The sequence below is a fragment of the Suncus etruscus genome, chromosome 14, assembly GCF_024139225.1.
Source record: "Suncus etruscus isolate mSunEtr1 chromosome 14, mSunEtr1.pri.cur, whole genome shotgun sequence".
NCBI lineage: Eukaryota > Metazoa > Chordata > Mammalia > Eulipotyphla > Soricidae > Suncus > Suncus etruscus.
Window position 1 is genome coordinate 22,761,889 of NC_064861.1, and position 8,442 is coordinate 22,770,330.

General features: G+C 49.6%; 1 pseudogene; it reads right to left on the reverse strand.

Annotated features, from left to right (window-relative positions):
* Positions 1 to 294: 294 nt before the first annotated feature.
* Positions 295 to 2,057, reverse strand: LOC126027901 (E3 ubiquitin-protein ligase NRDP1-like; annotated as a pseudogene).
* Positions 2,058 to 8,442: the final 6,385 nt, after the last annotated feature.

Consider the following 8,442-nt stretch of genomic DNA (forward strand, 5'->3'; position numbering starts at 1 on the left):
GCCCTTCCTATCGAAAGCCAAATGTTGTACTGAAAAGCAAAAATATAGAATAGTCCCACATCCCTGTCCCACCCTAGCCAGAATCCCCATAATAAGAACAGCAAAAGAAAAGTTTTACATTTTCTTCATTTTTTTTTCTTTTTTCTTTCTTAGAAAAACAAAAACAAAAGTAAATAAATTAAATTATCTACAATGTGGCAGCTGGGCTGGTAAAGGGTAGCCATAACTAGGCTATTCTACCTATATATAAAAAAAGACAAAAGTGGGAGGAAAGAAGTAAAATATAAACAATGGTCAAAGGAAATTATCAAAATAAGTATTGTGATCCCAAAGAAGGGATTTAAGGGAGCACGCAAGGCCTGAGTCACAGAGGCAATGCCAGTCCGTTCAGCAAATGCCAGAAAGCTGCTTCCTGCTGAGAAAACTGATCTCAGCAGACTAAACCCTAACCCCAGCCCTCCCAAAGGCATAATAGGAAATAAGAGGTCATTCGGCCAGGTCGGCACTGTCTCCCACCCGGACTCCCCCAGCACCTACATACAGCTGGCTGAACAGGGCATGCTTGGCACAGAGAGAGGTTCAGGATCCCCAGCATCTGGTCCCCCTATTGCTAGGGTGCTGGGGCTTCCTTTCCATTTCTCTTCGGGATCTCTGTTCTCCAAAGCTCCTGTATAAATGCCATTCAGGGACAACAGACCTGCTTGCTCCGATCCCTGATTTGGGAGCAGTGAGCAGTGAGAGGTTCCTTACTCTACTGTGATCCTCTTGAACAAGCATCTGTGCTTTCTGAAAACCTATGGAACCAGGGACCCGAGGCAGGAAAAATAGAAGTGGGCACTTTGCCAACCAGGCCGAAAATTTAGAATCTTTCATCTCAGGGGGTAGGAATTAGGCAAAAGGAAGTAATCTAGGTTCCCCACTTGAAAGGTAGAGCAAAGCGCCCCAGGCCTTCAATGCCAGAAAGGCAGGGAGATGAGTGGCTAAGAGGCAGCCACAGTAGTCAGGACAGTCGCAGGACCCAAGGTCTAGCTGCTGGAGGATGGATTTTCTGGCTTCCCTCTTTTCCTGACGTCCTATCGGCATCTCTATATTTCTTCCACGCCGTGCGCAAAGATCATGACCAGTCCAGGCTCCTGCACCATGTCGTCACCCATATGCTGGTTCACACAGGCCATCACAACAGCAGCCTGTTTGCCGGGGATGCGCTTGGCCACGTAATTCTCATAGTAGCGGCGGTTCCTCTGTCTTGTTTCTAGGGTGGCCAGACCCTGGGGCCAGCTCCGCTCATGGGCGTTTTCGATCAGCTCGTTGACGATGGAGGCAGGACAGCCACTCTCCACCAGCGAGCGCTTGATGACAGCCTGGAGCACGGCATCAGGAGTGGATATCATCCCGCCCCAGCGGGTCACTCTCGCTGGCTGCAGGGAGTTCACCCACTCTAGGATCTCATTGTATTCAATTGTCTCCTCCAGATTCTGAAGGTTGGGGTTGACACTGCGGATTGCACGCATATATGCCTTGAGCAGCTGGATGTCTCGTTTCTGCTCCACCAGCTGGTGTTTATGTTCCACTGAGGTCTTCTCCAGCTCTGCAATCCGTGTCTGCTGCTGCTAGACCACTGAACGCAGGTGCTTAATGCAGTTGTGGTTTGGTAGCTAATCTTTGGGCATCTTCAGGCCTCAGCCCTGCTCACAGGTCACAGGCCGTTTGGGGTTGTGCTCACAGTCACTGAGATGAGACATGAGGTTGTCAAGCCAGACAACAGCCTACAGCCAAACACAGCGTTGTCACAGGCAATTTGCAACTTGGACAACATGTTCCACATGATCCGAGGGACTGGGCGCAAGTGGGCAACAGTCACAACACTCCGGTCCACTGGACACGTCTGCTGCTGAGAGAACCACTGGATGATGCAGGCATTGCAGAAAGCATGCTCACAATGAGGTGCCTGCACTAGCTCCTCCAAGACTCCACTGCAAATAGGACAGATAAGGTCTTCATTAACATCCCCCTGGAAAAGGGTTACATCATACCCCATGTCTCATCACTGAAACCCAGGTCCTAGGATGGACCACTGTTTGGTCCCCCGGCGTCCCATATGGTCCCCCAAGCCAGGAGCGATTTCTGAGTGCTTAGCCAGGAGTGACCCCCTGAGAGTCACCAGGTGTGGCCCTTCCAAGTGTTGGGGGGCAGGTTCCCTGATCACAAGGCTCCAACCCCCTGATGCCTCAACTCAGTGCCACACAAGAGAAGCTCCCAGTGACCCATCTTGTTAGCTATTCTCCGACTGAGTCTTTCTTCCTAGTAATAAGCTCTATCGCCAAGGGGATGGATGTGATGTCACAATCAGGAGCACTCGCCCCCTGGAAGCGGCCTGGACTCTCCTCCGAACTCCGGCCCGGAGGAGGAGCTCCTCTGGGGGCCGCAGCAGCCAGCCACCGGATGGATAGCCAGCCCGCGTGCCGGGCCGAGGGGAAGGAAGGGAAAGGAGAAGGAAGAACGTCTGCTGGACCACTTGGTCGCGAGTGTGACCAGAATCATGTTAATCTTAATTTTAGAAATCATCATTATCCAGTCATACCTATGACTTTAGATTTTACTTTGTTTCTATATTCCCAACAGAAAAGAGTAAGATGTTAGCTTGTTTTGTTTTGTTTGGGGACTATACTCAGCTGTACTTAGTATTTACTCCTGAGGGTTATAAGGAGATCATATATCATATAGGGAACCAAACCTGGGTCAGCTACATGCAAAGCAGAAGCCTTCTTAGCTGTATTATGTCTTTGATTCCCTTTTATATTTTACTATTATTTTTAATCAATAAAATGAAATTTTTTATAAATGGAAAAAAAGTGGTTAGAATCATCACTGTATAAGAGAATATTTAGTAAGACTTATAGCTGTCAGAGAAGAAACACAAAATATTCTAAAGAAATACGTGTCCATTTTATGTCTTTTGAAACAGTTTGGGGTTGTTACACACAATGCACGGCTTTGGTCTGTGATTAGGATTGTGCAGTAATGAAGTTGAAAATAGTAATGTGAGTTAGTGATGTTTGGGGGGGTGAGAGAGTTAAGGAGTAAAAATGAGCTTTGTAGGGGTGTGGGAAAGGGCAGAATACAAAATGGACATTCTGGATAAGCAAAACATAACATAAAGATAAAGAATACTCTTAATACATGCAGTGCGGTTTTCCATATGTAGACTGGTCAGAAATTGCCAGTGACAAACTTAGTGCAACCGAGCAAATCTCAGCACACCCCAAGTAAGGACCCACCATTTCTGGCCGCCTGGGCTGCCACCCCAGAAGGCCTGGAGGCCGGGGGCAGAAGAGGGGAAGGCTGGGGCCTATCAAGGCTCCCAGCGCACCCAAGTCACGGAGAAGACCTTCCCCAAACCCCATGCGGGCCAGAGCTAGCCTCCAGCTCAAGAGAGGATTGATAGAGAGCCGGAAGCCAGGATCTGCCCACCCTACACCCTGTGCTTTTCCCACCCTAGAGCTGGGGGAAGGGTGGGGAAAGCTAAGGCAAGCTTCTTAATGAACTTTCCTATCTCTCCAGACCCATATGCCTAATATTCTTAAAAATAAAAAATAAAAAATTACTTTGTTTTTTGTTTTGTTTTGTTTTGTTTTTGTTTTTGAGTCACACTCAATAGCACTCCTGGCTCTGCACTCAGGGATCACTCCTGGCAGGCTCAGGGGACCATAAGGGATGCTGGGATTCAAACCGCCATCCTTCTGCATGCAAGGCAAATGTCTTACCTCCATGCTATCTCTCTGGCCCAAAAAAATACTTTTTAACCATTTAATAAATAATTTTTTAAGTATAGGAGTTCAATAGGCTGGAGTACATGTTTGCAAGCAGGAGGTTTGGGTTTGATCCAAAACAATTAGAAACCAACCCTAGGCAAACACAAGAGAAGTCATGATCAACTTGCAGGTATGACCAAAAACACAAGAAATAAAACTATATATTAATTTGTATATTTATATACATAAATATGCACATATACATATTTGCGCATGAAAGAAGAGAGAAATAGCAACATACAACAGCAGACCATGCCCTCAGCAAATGTAACTTTTCTGAGCTTCACATCTCAGATGTGTTAAGTGGGCACTCACCCAAAATGCACCATACATCCCAAGTCCATGACTTTCAAAGAATGCTATAGAACACCCCTGGGGTTCACCGCCTTCACAGACAAACATGTTCACCAACTCACTGGATTCTTGTGTGAGTATAAACTCACACACACACACACACACACACACACACACACACACACACACACACATACGTGCATGGACTGCTGCAGAGAAGGGAACAGGAACAGCGGTCGGACCTACTCATGAAAAGTGCCCTAGCCAGCAGCCGCCCAGGACACAAAGAACGGTTCTGTGGGCCCCACGCCCTGGCTCCTGTGCAGTCCCCCCAACCCACTTGGCTTGGTGTGGGCCAGCGCCTGCCCTCCCAATATGGTTCCCAGCATGCCCTCACTGGCCCCAATCAGAAGAAGACCCTCCCTGGAAAGATAGTGAGAAGCAGGACGAAAACCCACAGGTGGGGGACACTCCTGCTCTCACCTGCCCTGGGCTCCTTAGCAGACAGAAAGGTGGCTTTTCAGCCATAGCCCCTGGATGCTTTCCACCCTCTCTTGCTCTACAGTGGTCCCTGATCCACTCAGCTTTGTTACATGGAACAAAAACATTGGCCTGTGCAGAGTTGGCCCAGCACGTTATTGGAAGGAAGCTATAAAAGCTGCCAACACGAATGACCTGGAGCATTTTCCTTCTCAAACATGCAGGGTGGGAGGCTTTGCCTTTCCTTCCATTGCTGAAAAAAGGCTTCTGGGTCCTGTCTGTGTTTACCGACACCTCAGAGCGACTTGCCCTCCTGGTCACTCAGGGCCCCTGTCCTAGCCCCTGCCCTTAAAATGAGCTCCCACACCACATGGCCCCAGCGCTTCTCAGAGTCTGGCTAAGAACCAAATAAAAAGCTCTTCCTGACCCTCCATTTTATGGGCAGCAGCTCACACTTCTGATTTTCATGTCTCACATGGCTCCCACATGAATCAAGTGACCTAAGTGTCACTTTCTCTGTGTGGGTGTGAGTGAAGCTGCGAGGTGGCCTGAGGGACAGTTGGGCATGAGGCACTGTCACAGCCACCAGCCTGGCCTCTGTCCTGCTTCCAACCCTGAGCCAGAGTCCAAGTTACCTCCAATGGCTTAGGCAGACAGAGAGATGCTTTCCTTCCCCATCTGGTGTGACCAGTAGAACAAACATAAAGCACTGACCAAAGGAACTAGCCCCTGGCATCCATGCCCCACTGCACCCTTACCAGATACCCTATTATCATAGACTTATCCTGGGTGGCAGCGAGAGTACAGCAGATAGGGTGTTGGCCTTGCATGGGAATGACTTGGGTTCAATCCCCAGCATCTCATATGGTGCCCTAAACACCACCAGGAATGATTGCTGAGCACAGAGCCAGGAGTAACCCCTCAGCACCACTGAGTGTGGCCCTAAAACAAACAAACAGAAACACTGACTCATCCTGTGTTTTGGGAAACTCAAGACTCCACCTCAGGTACAAGGTTAGGGGGAAGGAGGAACAGGCCCACACGCCAGATCCTATGACTGTGCTTCCCTCTACAGACCAGGTGTCACCCGGTACAGGCAGGGGGTCGGGGACCCTGCTGGACACAGGAAGTTAGGAGGATTCTTTCAGAGGGTATGTCCAACCTCCTGCATCACTTCCCACTCTCCCTTACATCCACACTCTTGGGGACACATTTTCTGTGCCAGATTCCTCCTCCCTCAAACCCCTCCAAAACCCCATCCTCAGCTCCCTCATCTCACACATCACCATCCTAGCCACACCAGAAAGATTGTCACAGTGTCTCTGGCCCCTTCCAGGCTTTCCGGCTCTTTCCCTCCCAATACTGTGCTCCCACCAGCTGGATTTCAGGGTGAACCTGTAACTCAGTCATCCCAAGCCTGAGGGGTAGAGACCCTGGTTCCAGACTGTAAACTCCAGCACCAAGACCAACTTATTCAAGAGCTATGGTGAGAAGGGGGCTCCCTACAGTGCCCCCAAAGCCCAACATTAGTATGCCCACATGAGTCTCTGAAGCCATCTGTGAGATATCAGCTGAGCACAGCAGCCAGTGGTTCACGCTGCGGAAACTGAGTTTGGGGGGGGGGGGGGAGAGGAGGGGTTAACTACATTGACCAACCAACTCTAGGGCAGTATAAAGAAGTGGGTTCAAGAGTGGCCTAAAGGTGCCAGTCATAACGGTTGAACCAGGTTTGTTCCCTGGCATCCATATGGTCCCCAGAAACTGCCAGAAGTAATTTCTGAATGCAAAGCCAGGAGTAACCCCTGAGCGCTGCCTGGTGTGGCCCAAAAAGAAAAAAATAGTAGCCTAAAGAGGCCACTGATTGTTCTTCTTTACACCAACTGCAGCTTCTGCCCAGTGTGTTGCCCTCTACCCTGTCTCTCCTACAAACCATTAGGAGAATAGAATTAGGGAGCACCAGCGATGCCCCGGCCAGAACTGGGCTCACCTTCATCCTTCCAACACTTAGTGGTTGCTGAATGTCCTGATGGGACAGACCTGGGACAAACCAAGCATCCTGCAGTGCCTGAGACCTGCTCTAGAGTGCCCCTCCATGAGACTTAATGTCCCCAAACTGTCCCCATGAAAACACATGTCCTGCCCATAGAAACACAAAATCACTTCATCTCCACCCAGGAAATGGACTCAAATTTAAGATTACTCCTGAAGCTACTATCAGGCCCTGGATCAGGCTTGCAGACCCTCTGGAGCCCCTACAGTAATGCCCATGCTGAAAAACAATGGGGAGCAATGAGGAACGAGCTGGCTGAGGCTTAGCTACCTCATCTAGCCATGGAGGACGTTGGCATCAGCCATGCACTGTGAGCCCAGGGTCAGCCAGTCCCTAGGGGTAGAATCTAAAGCCCCTGCAGCCCAGAGTCTGGGCCCTGCCTACACACAGGGCCACTGTCCTTGGTCCCCAGGGAGCTCACGGGCTCTGGGCTGGTGTGGGCTGGGTTGGTCGCCCCTATCTGAGTGGATGTTCCCCTCCCCCAGGCCCACAGCAAACGGACACTGGCCAAGCACTATGCAGTGGAGCTCTTTCATGGTCAGAATTTGTCTCCGTCCCAGAACTGCCCCAGAGGACAGACATGTGGTCCCATCAGCATCCCCGTTAAGGGCCACATTCGTGTGAAGCCCATAAGCTCCAGACTGAACAACCTGTGGCTTAACACATCAGGGGACAAATCCCATGAGTCGGTGTATCAAGTAGAAACAATGCAGCCTTGTAAGTTCTTTGGTTTTTCTTTTGGGGGAGGTGAAAAAGGCTGGGGCCACATCTTATAGCGCTCAGGGCCTCTTTTTAGCTCTGTGCTCAAGAGCGACCCCTGATGGTGTTACAAAGGCCATATATGGTGCCTGGGATTCAAACAGGGCCTAAGTTTTAGTGAGGAGGAATGAGGGTAACATGTCAAACCCCACAGACTGGTCCATGAGAAATATTCAAGAACTCACTAGCCAAAAGGTTCTGGCCTATTTCACAGCGAAGGAAATAGATACTGTGAGGACAAACAAAGACCCCAAAATCTCAGAGCTGATGCAGGTATCTGAACCCATATCTGCCTGCTGTGGGTCCCCCTCCGACACTTCACATATCCACCCTGTGACCAGGCTCAAACACCACAGAAGAGAAGTTCCGATTTTCCAGAGAGCTGCAGCCCACTGGATAGTTCCAAGATCCCAATGCTGTTCTGCTATGTTTCTTTTTATTTTCTTTTTTTTGGTTTTGGGGCCACACCCGGCGGTGCTCAGGGGTTACTCCTGGCTGTCTGCTCAGAAATAGCTCCTGGCAGGACGAGGGACCATATGGGACACCGGGATTCGAACCAACCACCTTTGGTCCTGGATCGGCTGCTTGCAAGGCAAACGCCGCTGTGCTATCTCTCCGGGCCCTGTTCTGCTATTTTTCACATATACTCGGAAAATCACATTTTCTTAGGATTCCAGTTAACTTTTTTTTTTGGTCTTGACATTAATTTGCCAATTGTCCTGCCTCCTGACATCTTGCCCCCCTTTTATTTCAGACCTTAACCAGCAACTATCAATCCCTGCTTCCAATTTTATTCCCACCCTTCTGACAGGGTTGCAGTGAGAAGTGCCTCCTAATTACCCAGTTCCTTACTGAAACTGGGGGAAGTAAGAGGGGGTGACTGGCCTTTCCCATTGAGATCTAAAGAAGCCCAGTCAGCTGAAACTGCACAACTTGATAGAAACTTCAAAGCACTCGTCGTACTACGCAGTCCCTCATTTTAAGGCCTTCGAGTTCACACCACCCAACACATACTTGCTCTGACCAAGTCCAACAGAGGATGGTGGA